This window comes from Lactuca serriola, chromosome 4 (genome assembly GCF_051521515.1).
Source record: "Lactuca serriola cultivar US96UC23 chromosome 4, Lser_US96UC23_V15, whole genome shotgun sequence".
Lineage (NCBI taxonomy): Eukaryota > Viridiplantae > Streptophyta > Magnoliopsida > Asterales > Asteraceae > Lactuca > Lactuca serriola.
In genome coordinates this window covers 91,978,914-91,999,041 of record NC_136411.1, presented here as the reverse complement: position 1 = coordinate 91,999,041, position 20,128 = coordinate 91,978,914, and positions in this window count along the sequence as shown.

Sequence of the window (20,128 nt, the reverse complement as noted above, 5' to 3'; positions counted from 1 at the left end):
TGGAATGTTACATTGTGACCCTAGAAAGCAAAAAAATTAAGTTTAGGGACCATTTAAACCAAAACCAATAACTTGGTCGGACTACAGTGGCATTTACCCTTTATTTTTTTTTGTTCTTTAGTTCTATTATATTTATGTTACGAAAAAACGAAAATTAAAAAAACAAACAAACAAACAAACGAGTTGTTTATCAAGAATTAATGTTTCAATGCGATATAACTAGCAAATTAATTCATATTTCTATATGTGATATCAATAGTTTAAACTCAAGATAATATTTTATAGACTAAAAGAAATATCAAAAGAAATAATAATAGTCAATCTCTATAAAAAAAAACTTGTTATAATATTTCAACTTGAAGTCAAGTTTGTTAAAAGAGTTCAGCAACTACTATAAAAGTCTCAAGTTTTACATGCTTAGTTGGAAAAAATCATAATATTTTTTTTGTTGGTTAAAACCATAACTTTTAGGATGACTTTCCATTTTTACCATATCCGGTTATCAACCGGGATCAAACTTTTTTTTTTAAATAGAAAAAACATCATAAATGATCCTTGTGGTTTCCCATATCGGAAGTTTAGTCCCAGTGGTTTAGAAACATCATAGATAATCCATGTACTTTCAAATTAAACTTTTGACAAATGGTCCTTATCCCTCACATTGTTAGAACCCAACCATTAACTCTTAGTTTATTAAAATAATATAAGGGAAAATCGGTCTTTTCGCGTGTACCCTTTTCTTTAATGAGGGAAATGATTATGTTATTGTCTTCTTCACGTCAACTCCCAAACACTCTTCATCTCCCAAGATATAGTGACTTCATCTTCATCAAACCACTCTCATCCAAGACATGAAATTGGTGTTTAGGGTTTACGCAGCAGTAAAGGACAATGGTTCTCTCAATATGGTGTTTGCGTGAAAAAAAATGTATGCTTGAAGGACTTGAAATCGAGATATGGTATGATTTAAAAAAAACAGTTTTTGTTTTCCTTGAATGTATTCATGAAGATAAATTCTTTACCCAGACTATTTTTGTGTTTATAGAGGGATATGATAACTATTTCACGTTGAAGATACACTATAGTGGTATCTTCACCAAGTCACCTGGAAGGAAATACATCGACGGTACTGTATCATACATAGATGACGTTACTGATTTATTTTCAGTCCATGAACTCGATGTCATGGTTCGAGAATTAGGATACAGAGGTGAACAGACCCTTTACTATCATTTTTTGTATCCCTGAATTTCCTTTAGATTACGGGTTATTGCCTTTAGTTAAGGACCAAGACGTACTTAAATTGGTTTCATATGTCCCTAAACATAGGCTTATATAGATGTATATTGAAATTGGTCAGACTAGGGTACCTACTTATTTTAAGTCTCCTTCCCCTTACTAGCGGAAGTACCTGAAACCAAAATTGAAAACTGTAAACACGAAGCTTAGTGAGTCTCCCTAAACTACCACATATCATATATCTATATAATCACATAATAGCATACATTGGGCCTTGCCCACTACATCGGGCCCCACCCAACATCGGACGAATCCGGCATCGGGCCCTGCCCAACATTAGACCGAAATTCGGTATACATATAACATATCATCAAGCATATAACATAAGCACATAACATAACATATAAACATTCCTCGGGCTTGCCCTGACATCGGACCGAAGCCCCTGGAACATATAAACATAACATATAAGCTAAACATTCCTCGGACTTGCCCCGGCATCGGACCAAAGCCCGGAACACATAAACAAAAATATGCAAGAATCACGAAGACATCGAGCATACAAACATACCTCGGTCTTTACCAGACATTGTACCTAAGTCCGACATATGCTAACATACATAAACGGGCCGACATTGGTGCCTTCGACCCGTTCCTACTGGAGGAAAACTCACCTCACAAAGCTGTTTGCTGAAACTCTCGGTAATGAATCTCTATCGACTGTGTCACACCCCCAAACCAGAACGGCGGAAACGATCGGGGGCGGAGGACATCATATTCAGTATCATAACAGTTCATAGAAAGGAAAGTACACACCACCATATATATTAAGGTTTCCAAAATATTTACATAATTGTATTCGTTACATGTTCAAAAGATAAATACATAAACATCTTTCAAAAGAAGTAATTAACATCAGCACGTTTAATCCCCAAAAGTTGATTTCCAAACCTGCTTAGCGGTTCCCTGAGAATACAAGTTATTTCAAAGAGAAAGTGTCAACAATTAAGTTGGTGAGTTCATAAGTAGTGTTTTGAGAAAATGCACGCCATTCGAAAGTTTGTGTATGTTTTCCAGAAAACGCGGTATTTTCAAATGAAAAGAGTTATGATTCGTTGTGTTGAAATGAATGTATTAGATCCAGAAAATCTCATATTTTCCCTAATAGTTGAGATATGATTTGTTGTGTTTTCCAAGAAAAACCCTTATTTTCTTATAAAGGTATGAAATGCATATGAATGTTCGTGTTACAAGTCGTAAATAATTGCACCAGGAAAATCCCTTATTTTCCTATTAGTTGTTTGTTTTAGATGCAGGAAAAACCCTTATTTTCCTAACATAACTGGCAGTCTCTAAGACCGAAAATCGCAAGCAACCGACGTGCTTAAAAGGTGTGGCATAGTTTTATATAATAAAGCTATACGAAGATCGCACTTGTTAGATGAAGAATAGTTTTAATAGCTACTCGTTCATAAAAGCCTAGTACCATAATAATTGTATATCCGATGAGTTTTATAACCATACTGAACACAATATGCCTGTAGCGACTTTCTTCAGGCGTTGTAGCGTTATGACAAACTGTCACCCCAAAGGACGGACTGTAGCTAACAGTCAGGGTGCGGGATCATGACTTCCCGTATAGATCTATACACATTTGACACGTTCTCCGAACGGGAGACTCTGGTTATAGACAGGACTTATAGCGATACCTTTTAGCAAAAAGGTATTATTTGAAGATATACACGTCTCATGGATTCTCAACTAAGTCTGTATTAAAGTAGTAGTTTTGTATGCAAAGTTTATCCTTTTTCACAATGTTTGACAAAGCATAAATCATAAGTTCTTTGAATGCATAAAATGATTTATTAAAGAATGTTACCCTTGATATGATGTATTTATATGTAAACGTATAAATAAAACATTATTTCTATTTATAAAACATATTGTATCCCAAGAGGGTAAAGCTGTGTTGTGAGGTGTTTTGCATGATGATGACTTCATAAGATAGTTAAAACAACAGTATGAAAAGTATAGCAAAAGATCGATGTTTCACACGATTTTTGTCGTGTGTTTACTTGTATTCCCCCCTTACAAGTGTTTAAAAAGCATTTAAAATGTGGTTGTAGGGGTATGAACTCACCTGATAGATTGAAGAAAGCGAGACGAAAACCGAGCAGAACTTCTACTCGAGAAAGCGGATTTCTTGGGATTCTCGGGAATCTCGGGAGCGTAAAACTTCCTTCGAAACTTGGATATGAAAACCGGGCCCTTGGGATGACTCCGAGGGTTGAAACGCAGAGCTTCGGCGCGAGAAAGGAAGGAAATTAGCAAATATGGCCGGCACCCTCGCACCCTTTATATAGGGGCTGAAAGACCTCGGTACGCGGGACGTACGCTTGTACGTGGGGCGTACGAGACATCATCGCTTACGTACTTCGGATGGGAGGGCATAGAGGAGTAGGGGCGACGTGGCCGAACCGAGGCCTAGCACCCGGTTACGTTGGGCGTAACTCGGATCAGGCTGGTGACTCCCCCTTCGGATAATACCGGAATTCATTTTAAATTTATATATTTATTATTTAGCAAACTTCTAAAATTCATATATTCGTCATACGAACTCCGTTTTCGATGTTCTTTATATCCACGCGAAGGTGAGACTACGATCTACAACTTTCGTTTAGACTCAGTCGGCAAATTTTGACTTTATTATTAATATTATGTTGGGTCGTGTTTTGTGTTATGTATTGCGTCTATTGGGCTCGTTAGCTAGTCCATTATGTATCTCCAGTATGGGCCTGTCCATCCGTGAGTTTCGTAGGGTTTAGTTTATATATAGGTGCTTGCATGCTCCTAGAAAGTAACGATAGAATAGAACGATCAGAGAGTGATTATTCAGCAAGTTTATTGTTATCATTCTTGTAACCCTAGAATCCTCTACAGCGGAAGTTCTTAGTCGAGCTCTGCTGAGGATTGAGTAATCTAATCATTCGACACATCTTGATCTATACTTGTGTTATTTACTGTTTTTACTTCATCGCATTACCTGTTAAGAAGATCTAATCGATCATCAAGTTATTTAATAACTTATCAATTGGTATCAAAGCAGGAGGCTGTGTAATTCATACACATCTTTTCTGTGAAAAAGGTTGCGATTAGGGTTATTCTGCATTAACTAATATTTATTGAGCCGTCATCCCATAATTGACGTAACTCAGCATTTATTTGTTTTGCCCTAATCTTATATATTACAAGTCTGATCTTTCATACAGGTTATACGATCAAGCATGGACGAGTCACAATCAAATCCCATAAACATCTCAAACAGCATTGGATCAACGACGAAGATTCCCATCCTTTACACCCAGGATTACGAAGTCTGGGCACATCACTTTGAAGATTATGTCATTGGAACTAAAGACAATGGATATCTTATTTGGGAAGCAATCGTGTCTGGACCATTCGCTCATTCAGCAACGTCTAAAATCATTAAAACTCAGAAAGAGTATAATGATCTGTTGAAGGACGTAAAAGATATTGCTCAAGACGAAAAGGATAAGTTTCAGTGTAATATTAAAGCATTGAGACTAATCAGATTCGCTCTTCAATCAGATACTTTCAGGCTGGTAAGTTCATGCAGCACTGCCAAAGAAATATGGGATAGGCTGTGAGAGTTATATTCCACAGACGAAGATCTGGAGCATTCCATTCAGACCCTACTTTTATCTGAGTTTGGCGAATTTAAGCAGAATCCCGAGGAAACTGTTACTCAGACATTCGATCGCTTCAATCATCTTCTCAGTAAGATGATTAAACACGATATTGAAAGGAAGTTGATTGAACAAAAAGTTACGTTTTTGAATGGTCTTAGATCTGAGTGGAGAGCGGTTGTGTCCACTGTTAAAGCTCATGAGCAATTCAAATCATATTTATTGGCTAAACTGGAAGGGATTTTGAAATCCCAAGAAAAGATTGTCTTGCAGGAGAAAAATGTGGTTTCAAGCTTGGGTTCCTTGGCCCTTCTATCTAAAAGCAAAAGTGTGGTAGAAGATGAAGATCTTAACTTAGAAGACTATGACCTTACCTCTGAAGATTATGCAATGATGGTGTCAAATCCAAAGAGGTTTATTAAGAAAAGGTTTCCTACCAATAAGAACAGAAATTGGCAAGGAAGCTATAGTTCTGAAAAAGTGAGGGAGGAACCGAAGGCAGAAGAACCAAAGAAAGAGCCGAAAGCTGAAGGAGATTCAGGTGTGAACTACTACTACTGTGGAGGAAAGAACCACTATGCCAAAGACTGTGTCCTAAAGAAAATGGCTGAAAAGGATGAAGAAAAAGATGAAGAAGCTGTGTTGATGAAAAATCTGGAAGAGATCAAGAGAAAGAAAACTACTGCTAACCCTTCTATGAATGCTTTAATTGTGTAGGGTTCGATAGAGGATGATGAGTTTGGTGGCGTGGAGGTCTGGTCAACCGACTCTGAGGATGATGAAGTCAGAAAGCCATCTCATGGAAAGGCTTACGTTGCGAAAGGTGAAGGAAGCGGTGGAAAGTGTTTGATGGTGTCAGATGTATCTCAAATGAGGGGATACAACACAGACGGTGGGAATGAAGACACGAAGGAGAGAGAGGACTTGTGCTTCACAACAAAACCTCTCAGCGTGCAGTTTAATGAGCTTGATGAATTAATCAAGAAGGTACAATCCATTTTTGTTTCATTCAAAGTCCCACTAAATTCATATGAAAAAGAATTAAAAAATGTAAATTCAAGAATCTCTCATCTAGACAGCAGTTTAACTCAAACACGGGTCACCAATTCTAACCTAACTGACCAAATAAGCAGGGTGTCTTCAAAGAGTGAGGAACGGAGGATGTGGATAGAGCTGAAGGAGTCAGATTTGATCATATCCAAAGATGAAAACATTTATTTAGAAAGAGACAATTTAAAACTTTTGAAACAAAGAAATGTGTTTTGTTTGATTGCTAAGTGTCTTTATTCTAACATCACTCAACTTCATCTTAGCTGTGAAATAGGACAGAAAATTCATCGCATGATTTTGCCCTTCCTTGAGTTTAAGGAAGATGAAATTGACGCTGAAGCATATAATTGTGAAAGTGTAGTTTTGTCTGAGGATGTAAATCCGACTTATATGTATGGTCTAGACAAAATCGAATCTTTCATAAAGTCCAAGGACCATAAGGACATGCTGAAAAATCTTTTGGATGAAAATGATAAACTAAAACTAAGGATTGGAACCATACAAAAGTTTGACTCATTGAATGCCAACTTGAGCTCAGAAAATAAAATTAATGATTAAAATGCATCTGAGCTTAATGAGGATGATGATATGAGTGAAATTTCTATAGAGGATGAAGTTGACTGTTCTGAGTTTGTCAAGAGCGAACCCGAAAACCACAAAAATTTTATTTCAGAAAATTCTGTGGAGTTTGCTCGTCTGTCCCAACAAAAGTCCCCGATCCTTGAAGAAAAAGCTATTGTATACCAAAAGGTAAGGACGACTCCAAATCAGGTGTATAAGGTCACAGGAGCAACCGAACATCAGACAGCCGAACTCACAGCCATTGTAAATGAAGATAATGCTGATGGTTGTGATGAGTTCTTCTGGTCCACCCCTATTAATAATGCTGACGAAACCATTGGTCTGTCGGAGTGGACGTCCTGGAAAACCAAAGGCAGATATGTTCCAGAGCCACTAAACAAACCTGACAACTTCGACGTGCCAAGTACTAGTGGTGCAAAAGAAGTTCCTGAAGAAAAAGGAGTTCCTGCAGAAGAAGTCACTCCTTCAAGCGAAACATCATCAGTTCCAATTGAACCGGCTGACAAGAAGCAAAAGCAAAAAAGCCAACATCCACCGACAGCCAAAGCAAGTAAAGGATCAGAAGCAGTAAAGGAATCAGAGATACAAGAAAAATCTCTCTGAACGAAAACATTTTTGGCGATCTCAAAACGCCCATTTCTCTTATCATGACAGAAATTCAAAGTCAGAGAAAAGTGTTGTTAGGAAGCAAGAGAGTAATAATAACCGAAAGGAAAGGTTCGGTTCTGAGAATCATAACAACCGAAGGGAAAGGTTCGGTTCAGAGAACACCAGCTACCAAAAGCATAACTTCGGTTCCAAGAGCAAAAGCGACCAAAGTTCGATATTCGGTCCCACAAATGACCAAAAACAAAAGTGTCACTCAGGACCTCAAATCAATAAAACTTCTCAGTCTAACTTCTCTCGTTCTAATTCTTCTAATTCCTCTCAACCTCATTCTAAATCCAATTTTGTTCATACTCAAAATCCAAAATCATCAACAGATTTGAAAGGCAAATCGAAGGTTTCCTCAGTCAAGACTGATCAAAATCATTCTAAAGTCCAAATGCCTAAACCTGAATCCAAACCGAATGTAACAAATCTCAACAAAATTAAGGTTTTCACCATTAAAAAGAAAGATGAAACAACTTTAATAAAAAGAACATATCTTGTTGACATCTCTCTTACTATTCCTGTTCCTGTAAAAGGCTCACGTAGACCCAAGAAACTTTGGGTTCCTAAATCTACTTAATTTTTGCAGGTTATTAGTGACGAGCAGTTTGACGAAGAATGGTATATTGATAGTGGCTGCTCACGTCACATGACAGGAAGGAAGGAAGAGCTGACGGAATTTCGGTCTCTTTCAAACGGGGGAAATGTCAAGTTCGGGAACAACTCATTCGGCACGATAAAAGGTTATGGAATGATAACAAATGGAGATTTCACGATTAGAAAGGTTGCATACGCTGAAGGACTACAGCACAACCTCATCAGTGTGTCTCAGCTCGTTGGAGGTACCGGTCTCAAGGTCTCATTCGACGATGAGGGTTCAGAAATAATAGAGAAGAAAACAAAAAGAGTGATTCTCAAATCGGAGCGCAAAGGCGAAATGTTTCCTCTTAATCTCAAACCTATCAAAGGAAATCCAGCTATCTGCCTTTTGTCCAAAGCACAATCTGACGAAAGCTAGTTGTGGCACAGAAGGCTCTTGTTGGATTAGTGTCTAAGCCCGTAACCATATTTGGTAAGTACTTGACCCGGTTGTGCATAGTCCTTTTGGGTTGCCTTCACCAAAGCAACTTGACTGGAGAAATTAAATAGAGAGAGAGAGGTTATTGTGATTTATTAATATGTTATAAGAATAATATATTAAAGGAAAAATCATATTTGTTTAATTAATATTGGTCAATAATTAATTAGGAATTAATTTTGTGATCAAGTGTAATTAATTAAACTAGAGGGTCTGAATTGTAATTATAAGATAGTTACAAGATAGGGCAATATTTATCCTTGTTAAAGGATGGACGAATTCAAGGATAAGGATATCCTTAAAATCGTCCAAGGATAAGAGGATAAGGGTTTTTCAAGGCTTATCTTGTGGTTGCTTGGTGGGCAAGCAACTGGATAAGGATAAGGACTGAAACCCTAATCTAAACCCTATATAAAGACCCCTAGGCCTTTAGAATTCGTGTACATGCTCCTAAGAGGTCCCAAGGATGAATTCCATCTCCTCCCTCCTCTATCTTAAGCCTCTCCAATTGCTTGTGGTGTTTGTGAGCCATTAGAGGCACTACACTTGTGGTGCTTGCTTTCAAGACTTAGGATTTGAAGATTTAAGTTGTTATTGCAATATAACAACTAGAGGTATGTAATCCAATCTTGTATGTTGATTTCGAAAATAGCAATGCACATTAGGGTTTTATTCTTGTGTTCATAATGTTGTGTATCTAATAGTGAAAACATAGATCCAAACTAGGGTTGCATGCACACTTAGGATTGTTTGTATAAAACTCATCAGTGGTATCAGAGCCTTTGGTTAACTTGTTTTCAATTATTTTTATTCAATTGTATGAACTTGACAAATTAGGGTATATAGCCAATAAACCCTAGGAGGCCATAGATTTCGAGATTAGGGTTTCCTAACCCTAATTTGCGAAAATCTTGAAAGGTTTTTTGAATCCTTTCCTTTCAATCCAAGATTTCGAAATCTAGGGTTTGCAAACCCTTAGATTTCGAGATTTGCCTCCTTCCCCATGATAAGATCCTAAATTTTAGGGATTTGGATAATCCCATATCTTGTAATTATCCTTTAATAGTTAAATATGGTAATTAAAGATCATGAATTATCCCATCCCTATTTTCGAAATTTATAGAGGGATTTAAGGGATTAGGATAACTTAAATGTTTAAATGGTAATTATCTTTTAGATTTAGATAATCCCTTATGATTTGATAATTTAAATTAATAGTTTAATTTAAGATAATTATTAAATCAAAAGTTTTAATAATTAAAATTTTAATTTAAGTGACATTAAATTTCGAAAATTTTAATTGAAGATTAAAACCCTAGTATTTTTAAAATGTTTAAAATACACCCTATACTATTATATTATTACAAGCTTAATAAATATATATATATATGTATAATTAAAATGCTAGTCTTACCGTTAGTAGGCCTCATTCACGAAGCCGGTCTATAAGGTGGGTATAAGGTTGCGGCCTATAAAATGGCGCTTAATGGGTGTACCCTCACACCCACCGCTTGCTTGATCGGTGGAGGGTCGTTAGCCGAACGGGTAGGATAGGGCAACCTCATTCTCTCATTAAAAGTATAATAAGAAATACAAAGTAACTACATGTTTTCTAAAATTTCCCAATCTTAGTTACTTTAGGAAAAGTGAATTTGATGCAATCCCATGAAATTACACTTTGCACCTTGCTAAGAAGTTAGTGGAGCGTGATTGGTTTACCGGCACACTAATTGGTTCTAAGCGAAGGTGGCAAAGGGTGATTCGTTGTTTATCATAGTTCGATGGAGCGTGTGTGGTTTACCGGCACATTGAATAGGTGATCGTTACAACGAAGGCACCATGTGAATTTGCATGGTAATTCACACCCGCTTTGTGATCCTCGGTATCCCAGTCACAAATGAGAGGGGCATATCAAGATTTAAACATGCCATTGAAAAGTTTCAATGAATCTCATCCGAACCTAGGAATTCTCAATACATTTAGAACTTAGAGTTAGGTTTTTCATGATGGAGAATTAGTGAATCGTCATTCACTTACCTTCAAATTATTTGCGTTTAGATTACGGCACCCCTTTTCTAAGATGTAAATATTGTTGTTGGATCCTAGCCCTAATTTTCTTATTGGGTGATAATTAGGGATTCATATTCTAATCTATCTTTCTCCTTTTCCTTTGTAGATGTCGAAATCAAACAACGCTGCTGATAGTTCCTTCTCATTGATGAGCCTTTGCCAAAAGGTTACTTTCGATGGAACGAACTTTAGCGAATGGATAAGATACATTCGCACAATTGCTCGCTACGAGGACAAGGAGTATGTCCTTGATGAAAAGCTCGAGAAGATCAATCCAGAAATCGCTACTCCGGCTGAAATGAGTGCTTTTGAGACTCATGAGCGTGATGCAACGAAGGTTCACTGCATCATGATAGCCACAATGAACTCCGAATTCCAAAAGTCCTATGAGGACATGTATCCATACGAGATGCACCAAGACTTATTGGAGAGATACCACCAAAACGCGAGACAAGAGCGTTATGAGATTTTCACTAACATGATTTCCGCTAAGATGGGTCATGGAGAGTCTCTTACCGTGCACCTGCAAAAGATGCAAAGGTATGTCGATCGTCTTCGCAAGTAGAATGTTGACTTTGGGGAAGACTTGGCGGTCGACATGGTGCTTCACTCTTTGCCTCCGATGTACAATCAATTTAGGATGACCTACCACATGAACAAAGAAGAGGTCACCCTAAGCAAACTCCAAGGTCTCTTGAGGGTCGTTGAGAGCAACTTCAAGGACAAGTCTGTTGCACCAACTCCCAATCCACCCGCTTCTCCTGTCTTGGCTATTGGTGAAGGAAAGGGAAAGAAGAGGAAGGCTTCGTCTAAAAACTATCGCAAGGTTAAAGCCCGAGATGGTGCCTCTTCTAGTAGGACCAAAGTTGAACCGCTAAGCCCTGCCCTAACCCTAAGGAGGCAGAGTGCCACCACTGCCACAAGATAGGACATTGGAAGAGAAGCTGCACAGAGTACCTGCAAGCCATCAAAGAAGGAAAGATCAAGCCATCTTTCGCAGGTATATACACAATTAAATCTAATGATTCTAGTCATGCTATTTCTTGGGTTCTTGATACCGGTTGTGGTTATCACATTTGTTCTAATGTGCAGGGACTAAGAAGAAGTAGGGATGTGGAGCAAGGAAGAATCAATCTAATCATGGGGAACAGAAGGTCGTCGCCTGTGACCAAGATTGGAGTGTATTCTTTAGTGCTTAGGAATAATTTATGTTTAGATTTGAACAATTGTTGCTATTCGCCAGAAATGGCTAGAAACATCATTTCATTTCATGGTTTATATAGACAAGGTTTTAGATTTTCTTTTAATAATGAGAATGGTTCTATTTTGGCTTATCTGAATGGTGTCTTTTACTTTGAAGCTATACCATGTAATGGAATTTATGAAACTGTTATGATTGTTGATAACTTAGGAAATGATGTTTTGAACATAGATTCTTCCACTAGTATGGATAAAGCATCCTTGTGGCATTGTCGTCTTGGACATGTTAACAAGAAACGCATAGCCCAACTCCAAAAGGATGGAGTGTTGGAGTCATTCGACCTTAGGGAAGATGACACGTGCGAGTCTTGTTTGCTTGGAAAGATGACTAAGTCACCCTTCGCTGGTACGTGCGAAAGGGGTGAAGGTTTATTGGACCTAATACATACCGATGTATGTGGACCGTTTAGATCAGCCACGAAGGATGGGGACCGCTTCTACGTGACTTTTACCGATGACTATAGTAGATATGGGTATATCTATTTAATCAAGCAAAAGTCAGAAACTTTTGAAAAGTTCAAAGAGTTTAAGAATGAAGTGGAGAATCAATTGGGCAGGAAGATCAAGATGCTTCGATCCGATCGAGGAGGAGAGTACCTAAGTCTTGAATTCCACGATCATCTCAAGGAGTGTGGAATAGTTTCGCAATTGACGCCACCTAGGACACCACAAATGAATGGTGTGGCAGAAAGGCGTAATCGAACCTTATTGGATATGGTTCGCTCTATGATGAGTCATGCTTCGCTATCAATATCTTTTTGGGGGTATGCCTTAGAGACTGCCGCCCATATCCTTAACCGAGTCCCTACTAAGAAGGTTGCCAAAACACCTCACGAGATGTGGACGGGGAAAGCTCCTTCGTTGGCACATATCAAGGTTTGGGGTTGCGAGGCTTTCGTAAGACGAGACACTCACGACAAACTTGAACCTCGAAGTGAGCGATGTATTTTCATCGGCTACCCGCAGAAATCCTTTGGATATCTCTTCTATAGACCGAAGGACAATGTTGTCTTTGTTGCGAGGAGAGGAGTTTTCCGAGAGCGAGAACTCATAGGCCAAGAGGACAGTGGGAGGCAAATCGAGCTTGAAGAGATTCAAGAGTCGATAGATGAAGGAACCTCTACCGCTGGCACTCAACCCGAGGAGGAAACTCCGGTTGAACCAATTGACGAGTCCTTGCCTCTTAGACGTTCCGATAGAGTTAGAGTTCAACCCCAGTTTTATGGTTTTCATATTACTACCGAAGGGGACACGTATATTAGTGATGGTACACTAGTAAATCTTGATGAACCTAATAGCTATAAGGAAGCCATGGCAGGCCCGGAGTCTGCGAACTGGAAAGAGGCGATGGATAGCGAGATCCAATCCATGTATGATAACCAAGTTTGGAATTTGGTTGATCATGTGCCCGGACGTAAGACTGTTGGGTGTAAGTGGATCTTCAAGAAGAAGACCGACGTGGTTGGAAAGGTACACACATATAAAGTGCGATTGGTTGCGAAGGGCTTTACTCAAACTCCCAGAGTTGACTATGAAGAGACCTTCTCACCATTTGCGAAGATAAAATCTATTAGAGTGATGCTAGCTATTGCCGCATTTCATGATTATGAGATTTGGCAAATGGATGTCAAGACCGCTTTCCTTAATGGAAAGTTGGCTGAGGATGTTTACATGGCTCAGCCAGAAGGGTTTGTGGATCCGAAGCATCCGAATAGAGTGTGTAAGCTTGAGAAGTCCATTTATGGACTTAAGCAAGCATCTCGCAGATGGAATCTCTGCTTCGATGAGAAAGTCAAAGAGTTTGGATTTGTACGAAGCGAAGATGAGTCGTGTTTATATGTCAAAGCCATTGGGAGTATAGTAAGCTTTTTAGTTTTATATGTCGATGACATATTACTCATAGGAAACGACATCCCGACTTTGCAGGAGGTTAAGTCCTGGCTCGGGAAGTGCTTCGCTATGAAGGACCTCGGAGAAGCTTCTTACATTTTGGGAATAAGGATAGTAAGAGAAAGAAGTAAGAGACTAAATGGACTTAGTCAGAACACTTACTTAGAGAAAGTACTAAAACGTTTTAGTATGGAAAACTCGAAGAAGGGAGAATTACCGATACAAAGCAATGCCAAATTGAGTAAGACTCAAAGTCCGAGTACCGAAGCTGAGATAGCTGAAATGAGCCGAGTTCCATACGCTTCCGCAGTTGGCTCAATCATGTACGCTATGACTTGTACTCGCCCTGATGTAGCCTTTGCTTTGAGCATGGTTAGTAGATATCAAGGGAACCCTGGCAGAGCACATTGGATTGCTGTGAAGAATATCCTTAAGTACCTTCGGAGGACGAAGGAATGGTTTTTAGTCCTTGGAGGGAGTGATGACTTGAAGGTGCGAGGGTACAGTGACGCCAGCTTCCAAACCGATAGGGACAACTATCGTTCGCAATTGGGCTGGGTATTTACCCTAAATGGAGGAGCAGTGACTTGGAAGAGTTCCAAACAGGAAACAGTAGCTGATTCAACATGTGAATCAGAGTACATAGCAGCGAGCGAAGCGTCGAAGGAGGCAATATGGCTGAAGAACTTCATTGGTGACCTTGGAGTTGTACCCGCCATAAAGGAGCCCATGGAGATTTTCTGTGATAATGAAGGAGCGGTTGCCTTGACCAAGGAACCGAGGGATCATGGCAGATCTCGACATATCGACAGAAAATATCACTTCATCAGACATCGTGTAGAAGAAGGACAAATCGTAGTGAAGAGGATATCATCAGAAGATAACCCAGCAGATCCGCTTACGAAAGGACTGAGTAGGGTTAAACACTTGCAGCATGCTAGGAGTATTGGGCTGAAGGATGGTATTAGCATAGATTAGATAGTTTTAGAAACGTGTAATAGATAAATCTAATTGACATTTGATGATTAAATAAAGGAGTTTTATTTATAAGTAAAGCTACTGTCATATGTTAATTGTTTAACTATTGTTTCAATTTTTTTGCATGTTTTGACTTCCAGAATAATTGAGTTTATTAGGAATAATCGAATTATTCAAATTGTCCACAATCGTTATGTGTTGGAAGTAGATATGAATGAAGATTGTCATGAATTGGTGCGTAGATTGTCTAAATGGTATTAGACATAGCAAAGGGTTGCTGTGACGTTCATGAGTGCTTATGAACTGGTTTTGAGCATTGGAATAAACCCGCGCTTGCTGGAATCACCGTATGGAATATGATATATAAGAGGTGATCGCAAGACGATAATATCATATAGTCTTAAAACCTAGATATATGGTTTATTATTTGCTAATTGATTGTACATTGATAATGCGAAAACGCATTGGTAACTCAATGTTATAAAACGCATTGTTGTGTATAGTTGATTATTGAATAAGTAAATGCATATAAGTCGAAGTTTATCTGTAAATTTTATCCTAAGAGGGTAGAAGAGATATCTCGGCCGCTCGATGATTTGATTTGACTTATGTGCCGGGCCCGGTCAGAATTAAATTGATGTGTTCGATTAAGTTCTATGTCAAATAAATCGGAGATCGAGAAACCTAAATGCTTGACTAATCATTCCATAGAATTGTCAGCATGATATCTAACAGAGGACTGTACGATCCCTTATCTAGATGACAGGTTACTGATAAGATCAGAGTTTGACAGCGTCTTTGAGAGCTACGATTGCTAATCGGGTTGCACGTTACATTTGTGGTTACTAGACTTATCCAAGTGGGAGACTGTTGGATTAGTGTCTAAGCCCGTAACCATATTTGGTAAGTACTTGACCCGGTTGTGCATGGTCCTTTTGGGTTGCCTTCACCAAAGCAACTTGACTGGAGAAATTAAATAGAGAGAGAGGTTATTGTGATTTATTAATATGTTATAAGAATAATATATTAAAGGAAAAATCATATTTGTTTAATTAATATTGGTCAATAATTAATTAGGAATTAATTTTGTGATCAAGTGTAATTAATTAAACTAGAGGGGCTGAATTGTAATTATAAGATAGTTGCAAGATAGGGAAATATTTATCCTTGTTAAAGGATGGATGAATTCAAGGATAAGGATATCCTTAAAATCGTCCAAGGATAAGAGGATAAGGGTTTTTCAAGGCTTATCTTGTGGTTGCTTGGTGGGCAAGCAACTGGATAAGGATAAGGACTGAAACCCTAATCTAAGCCCTATATAAAGACCCCTAGGCCTTTAGAATTCGTTTACATGCTCCTAAGAGGTCCCAAGGATGAATTCCATCTCCTCCCTCCTCTATCTTAAGCCTCTCCAATTGCTTGTGGGGTTTGTGAGCCATTAGAGGCACTATACTTGTGGTGCTTGCTTTCAAGACTTAGGATTTGAAGATTTATGTTGTTATTGCAATATAACAACTAGAGGTATGTAATCCAATCTTGTATGTTGATTTCGAAAATAGAAATGCACATTAGGGTTTTATTCTTGTGTTCATAATGTTGTGTATCTAATAGTGAAAACATAGATCCAAACTAGGGTTGCATGCACACTTAGGATTGTTTGTATAAAACCCATCAGCTCTCTCTCATCTCAACTTCAAGGATATCAACAAACTTGTCACAGGAGGTCTTGTTAGAGGTCTTCTGTTGCTCAAGTTCGATCGCGAACATTTATGTGCTGCGTGTGAAATGGGGAAGCAGAGTCGTCAAAGTGACCCATCGATTGTAAACACTAAAGTTGTTGAACCACTAGAGTTAATTCACATTGACTTGTGTGGTCCATCAACTATCGAAAGCATCGGCGGAAGCAAGTATATTCTTGTCATTGTTGATGACTTTTCACGTTTTACATGGGTGTTCTTTCTGAAGCACAAATCTGAAGCAACTCTCAAGCTGAAGATGTTTATCAAGCAGGTTGAAGTGCAGCTGAGGAAAGTCGTTCGCAACATCAGGAGCGACAATGGGCTGGAGTTCAAAAATAAAGAATTCGAAGACTTCTTGGCAGAAAAAGGAACCAGTCACAACTTCTCAGTTCCCTACACCCCTCAACAAAACGGGATTGTCGAAAGACGAAACCGATCTTTGTGTGAGGCGGCCCGAACCATGTTAAGTTTTGCTTCTTTACCTTTATACTTTTGGGTTGATGCTATTGTTGCAGCATGTTTTACGTAGAACATGTCCTATCTCAATAAGCGTTTCACTCTTACTCCTTATGAGATCATCAACAACAGAAAGCCAAACGTCAAATTCTTCCACGTCTTCGGCTCACGATGCTTTATCTTCAATTCTAAAGAACATCGTAACAAGTTCGACGTCAAAGCCAATGAAGGGATTTTCCTGGGATATTCTCTCACTTCAAAAGCCTATCGTGTATTAAATAAGCGTTCGAGGAAGATAGAAGAAACTTATTATGTAACTTTTGATGATAGCTATGTCAAAAAGTTGAAGGCCAGTGAAGACACAGTTGGAGAAATTTTTTCTCAAACAGGCCAAGTCACAGCCTCGATTGCAAATCTGTTTGAGAAGTTTGTTAAGTTATTCGATGAACCAGAGAAGGCTACTCTCTCGGAAGCTAGTGCAGCAGAAAACAAAGTAGATCATCTGAAGCAACTCATCGAAGATGCTGCCAAGCAAATGAATGAAGGAGGATCAAGTCTAAACGACCCGCCACAACTCAGTGCTTTAGTTGAGGGGGAGGATCTACCTTCTTCAACACAACCGGGCTCACATGTTGAGGGGGAGAACTGTTCTTCAGCTTCTCCCGAAAGCCAATCTGCACCCGAAAGTCCTGTGGTACCCAAAAGCTCAAAAACACCCAAAGGTACTGCAACACCCAAAAGCTCAACACCACCCGAAACTCCTGTAGCTCCGGAAAGTCAAGATACACCTGAAAGCTCATCTGTCGAGGTGGAGAATGCCGATATGTCTTATGACGATGATAGTCAATCCGAACTAGAAGAGATAGTAAATGCTGAATTGGATCCATCCTATGATCCAAATTACCCTCCTCTTGTCAAATGGACCAGAGATCATCCTGTTTCACAGGTTGTCGGTAATGTCTCTGAAAAGGTCCTGACCCGATCTCAACTAAAGGCAAAGCAAACTTCCTTATTTTCAAAAGTAGAGTTCTGTATGTTTAACTCCTTTGTCTCAAAAGTTGAACCAAAGACAGTTAACACTGCTCTTGATCACTTCGATTGGGTTCAAGCTATGCAAGACGAACTTAATGAATTCGAAAGAAATAAAGTTTGGCGCCTCATTCCAACTCCTCAAGATGCCTCGGTTGTTGGTCTCAAATGGGTCTTTAGAAACAAGATGGACAAGGAAGGCAATGTGATAAGAAACAAAGCTCGTCTAGTGCTGAAAGGATACTGCCAGGAGGAAGGAATCGACTATGAGAAAACTTTTGCTCCTGTGGCTAGGCTGGAATCTGTTCGAATATTTCTTGCCTATGCTGCACACAAGAACTTTGAGGTCTACCAAATGGACGTAAAGTGTGCATTTCTAAATGGAGAACTCGAATAAACGGTGTACGTGGAGCAACCTCCTGGATTCGTCAATGAAAAATATCTCAATCACTGTTATATTCTGGACAAAGCGGTATATGGACTGAAACAAGCACCGAGGGCCTGGTATGAAACGCTAACCAAGTTTTTAAAGATGTCCAAATTCAAACAAGGTTCGGTTGACCCAACCCTCTTTCGTAAGAAGGAAGGTAACCACCTTATGATTGTTCAAATCTATGTCGATGATATCATCTTTGGCTCAACGAATCCTAGCTTAACGGCTGGATTCAGAAAGCTGATGGAGACTAAATTTGAAATGAGCTCAATGGGTCCGATTAACTTTTTTCTTGGCTTAAATATTAGACAGGGACCCGAAGGCATCTTTATTAACCAGGAAGCTTACACCAAGACTCTCCTTGCGAAATTCGGCATGATGGGAGACTCAAAGGTTAAAGTTCTAATGGCGTTCGGTACAAAGCTCACTCCATCCTTAGATAAGCCAGCAGTCGATATTACGCTATATCGCCAAATGATCGGTTCTTTAATGTACCTTACTGCTAGCAGGCCTGATATAATGTTTTCTGTTTGTTACTGTGCTAGATTTCAGGCAAATCCTCGTGAACCTCACATGCTTGCAGTGAAGAACATACTCCGGTATCTCAAGCGAACTACCTCTCTCGGCTTATGGTATCCATCCAACTCAGGTTTCTTCGTTCAAGCCTATTCAGATGCAGACCTTGGAGGTTGTGGACTAGACAGGAAAAGCACCACTGGAGGCTGCCAATTCCTTGACGGGAAGTTGGTTAGCTGGCAATCAAAGAAACAGACCTGTGTATCTCTGTCTACCGCTGAAGCAGAATACATAGCAGCTGCCTCCTGTACATCTCAAGTGATTTGGATCCAAAGCCAACTCCGGGACTATGGACTCAATATGAAAAAGATCCCACTATATTGCGACTCTGAAAGTGGAATTAGGATCTGTCATAACCCAGTGCAACACTCGAAGACTAAGCATATAGCACTGAGGTATCACTTCATTAAGGATCATGTGGAAGATGGGAATGTCGAAATTCACTTTGTTCGAACCACTGATCAACTGGCTGACATCTTCACCAAAGCTCTTCCTGAAGCATCTTTTAACAAAATACTACAAGGGCTAGGTATGATGGAATCGGAGTCAGTACCAAAAATTACCTCTCAAGATCAAAAGTAAGAAGCGAAATAGACCGAACGTTCGGGTTCGGGTCTTGTGCTCATGTACCGAAATGAACCGAACGCTCAGGTTCGGTTGTATCATCTGATCTTCGCTTATCACTCAAAGGTATTTTTTTGGTTGTAGATCTTATGTATAATTTTTCCAAATTCATTTCTGCTATTGTCAAAGTTATTTTCTTTTTCAAACCTATTTTCTTTGGCAACCGAAATAAACCGATCGTTCGGGTTCGGTTCCAAAGTTTTTCTCAACCGAAATAAACCGATCGTTCGGGTTCGGTTCCAAAGCTTTTCTCAACCGAAATAGACCGAACGCTCGGGTTCGGTTTCAACATTTTTTTTTGTTTGTTTTTTTTATGTCTTATTTTTTTTATTATCAAACATTCCAAAAATATTTTTTCTCGTAAATTCAAAAACTCCAAAAATATTTTAATTTTTTATTTTTTTTATTTTTTTATTTTGGCTTTTATTTTATTTTCTTTGTCTACTTGTGGGTAAATCATTTCACTAGCTAAATGTCCCTAGAAGCATGCTGCTGTATGAGTCCAAAGCCTCACCTGATTCTGAATAATAGCCTTACTGACCTGGTATAAACAAACCTTGTCTTCCCAATTAGGCTATCATATTTATTCTAATCATGAGCTACCTAACTCTCTTCTCACATGAGATAAGAGTTTTCTGCTTGGTCCTATTTTTACAGCAGAGGTACTTTGATTTCTTTATACCATCTACATCATTTTTCTCCATCTCACTCGTTTCACAAACGTAACCCTTGAGACTCTCAGACATTACCACTGAGGTTTATGGTT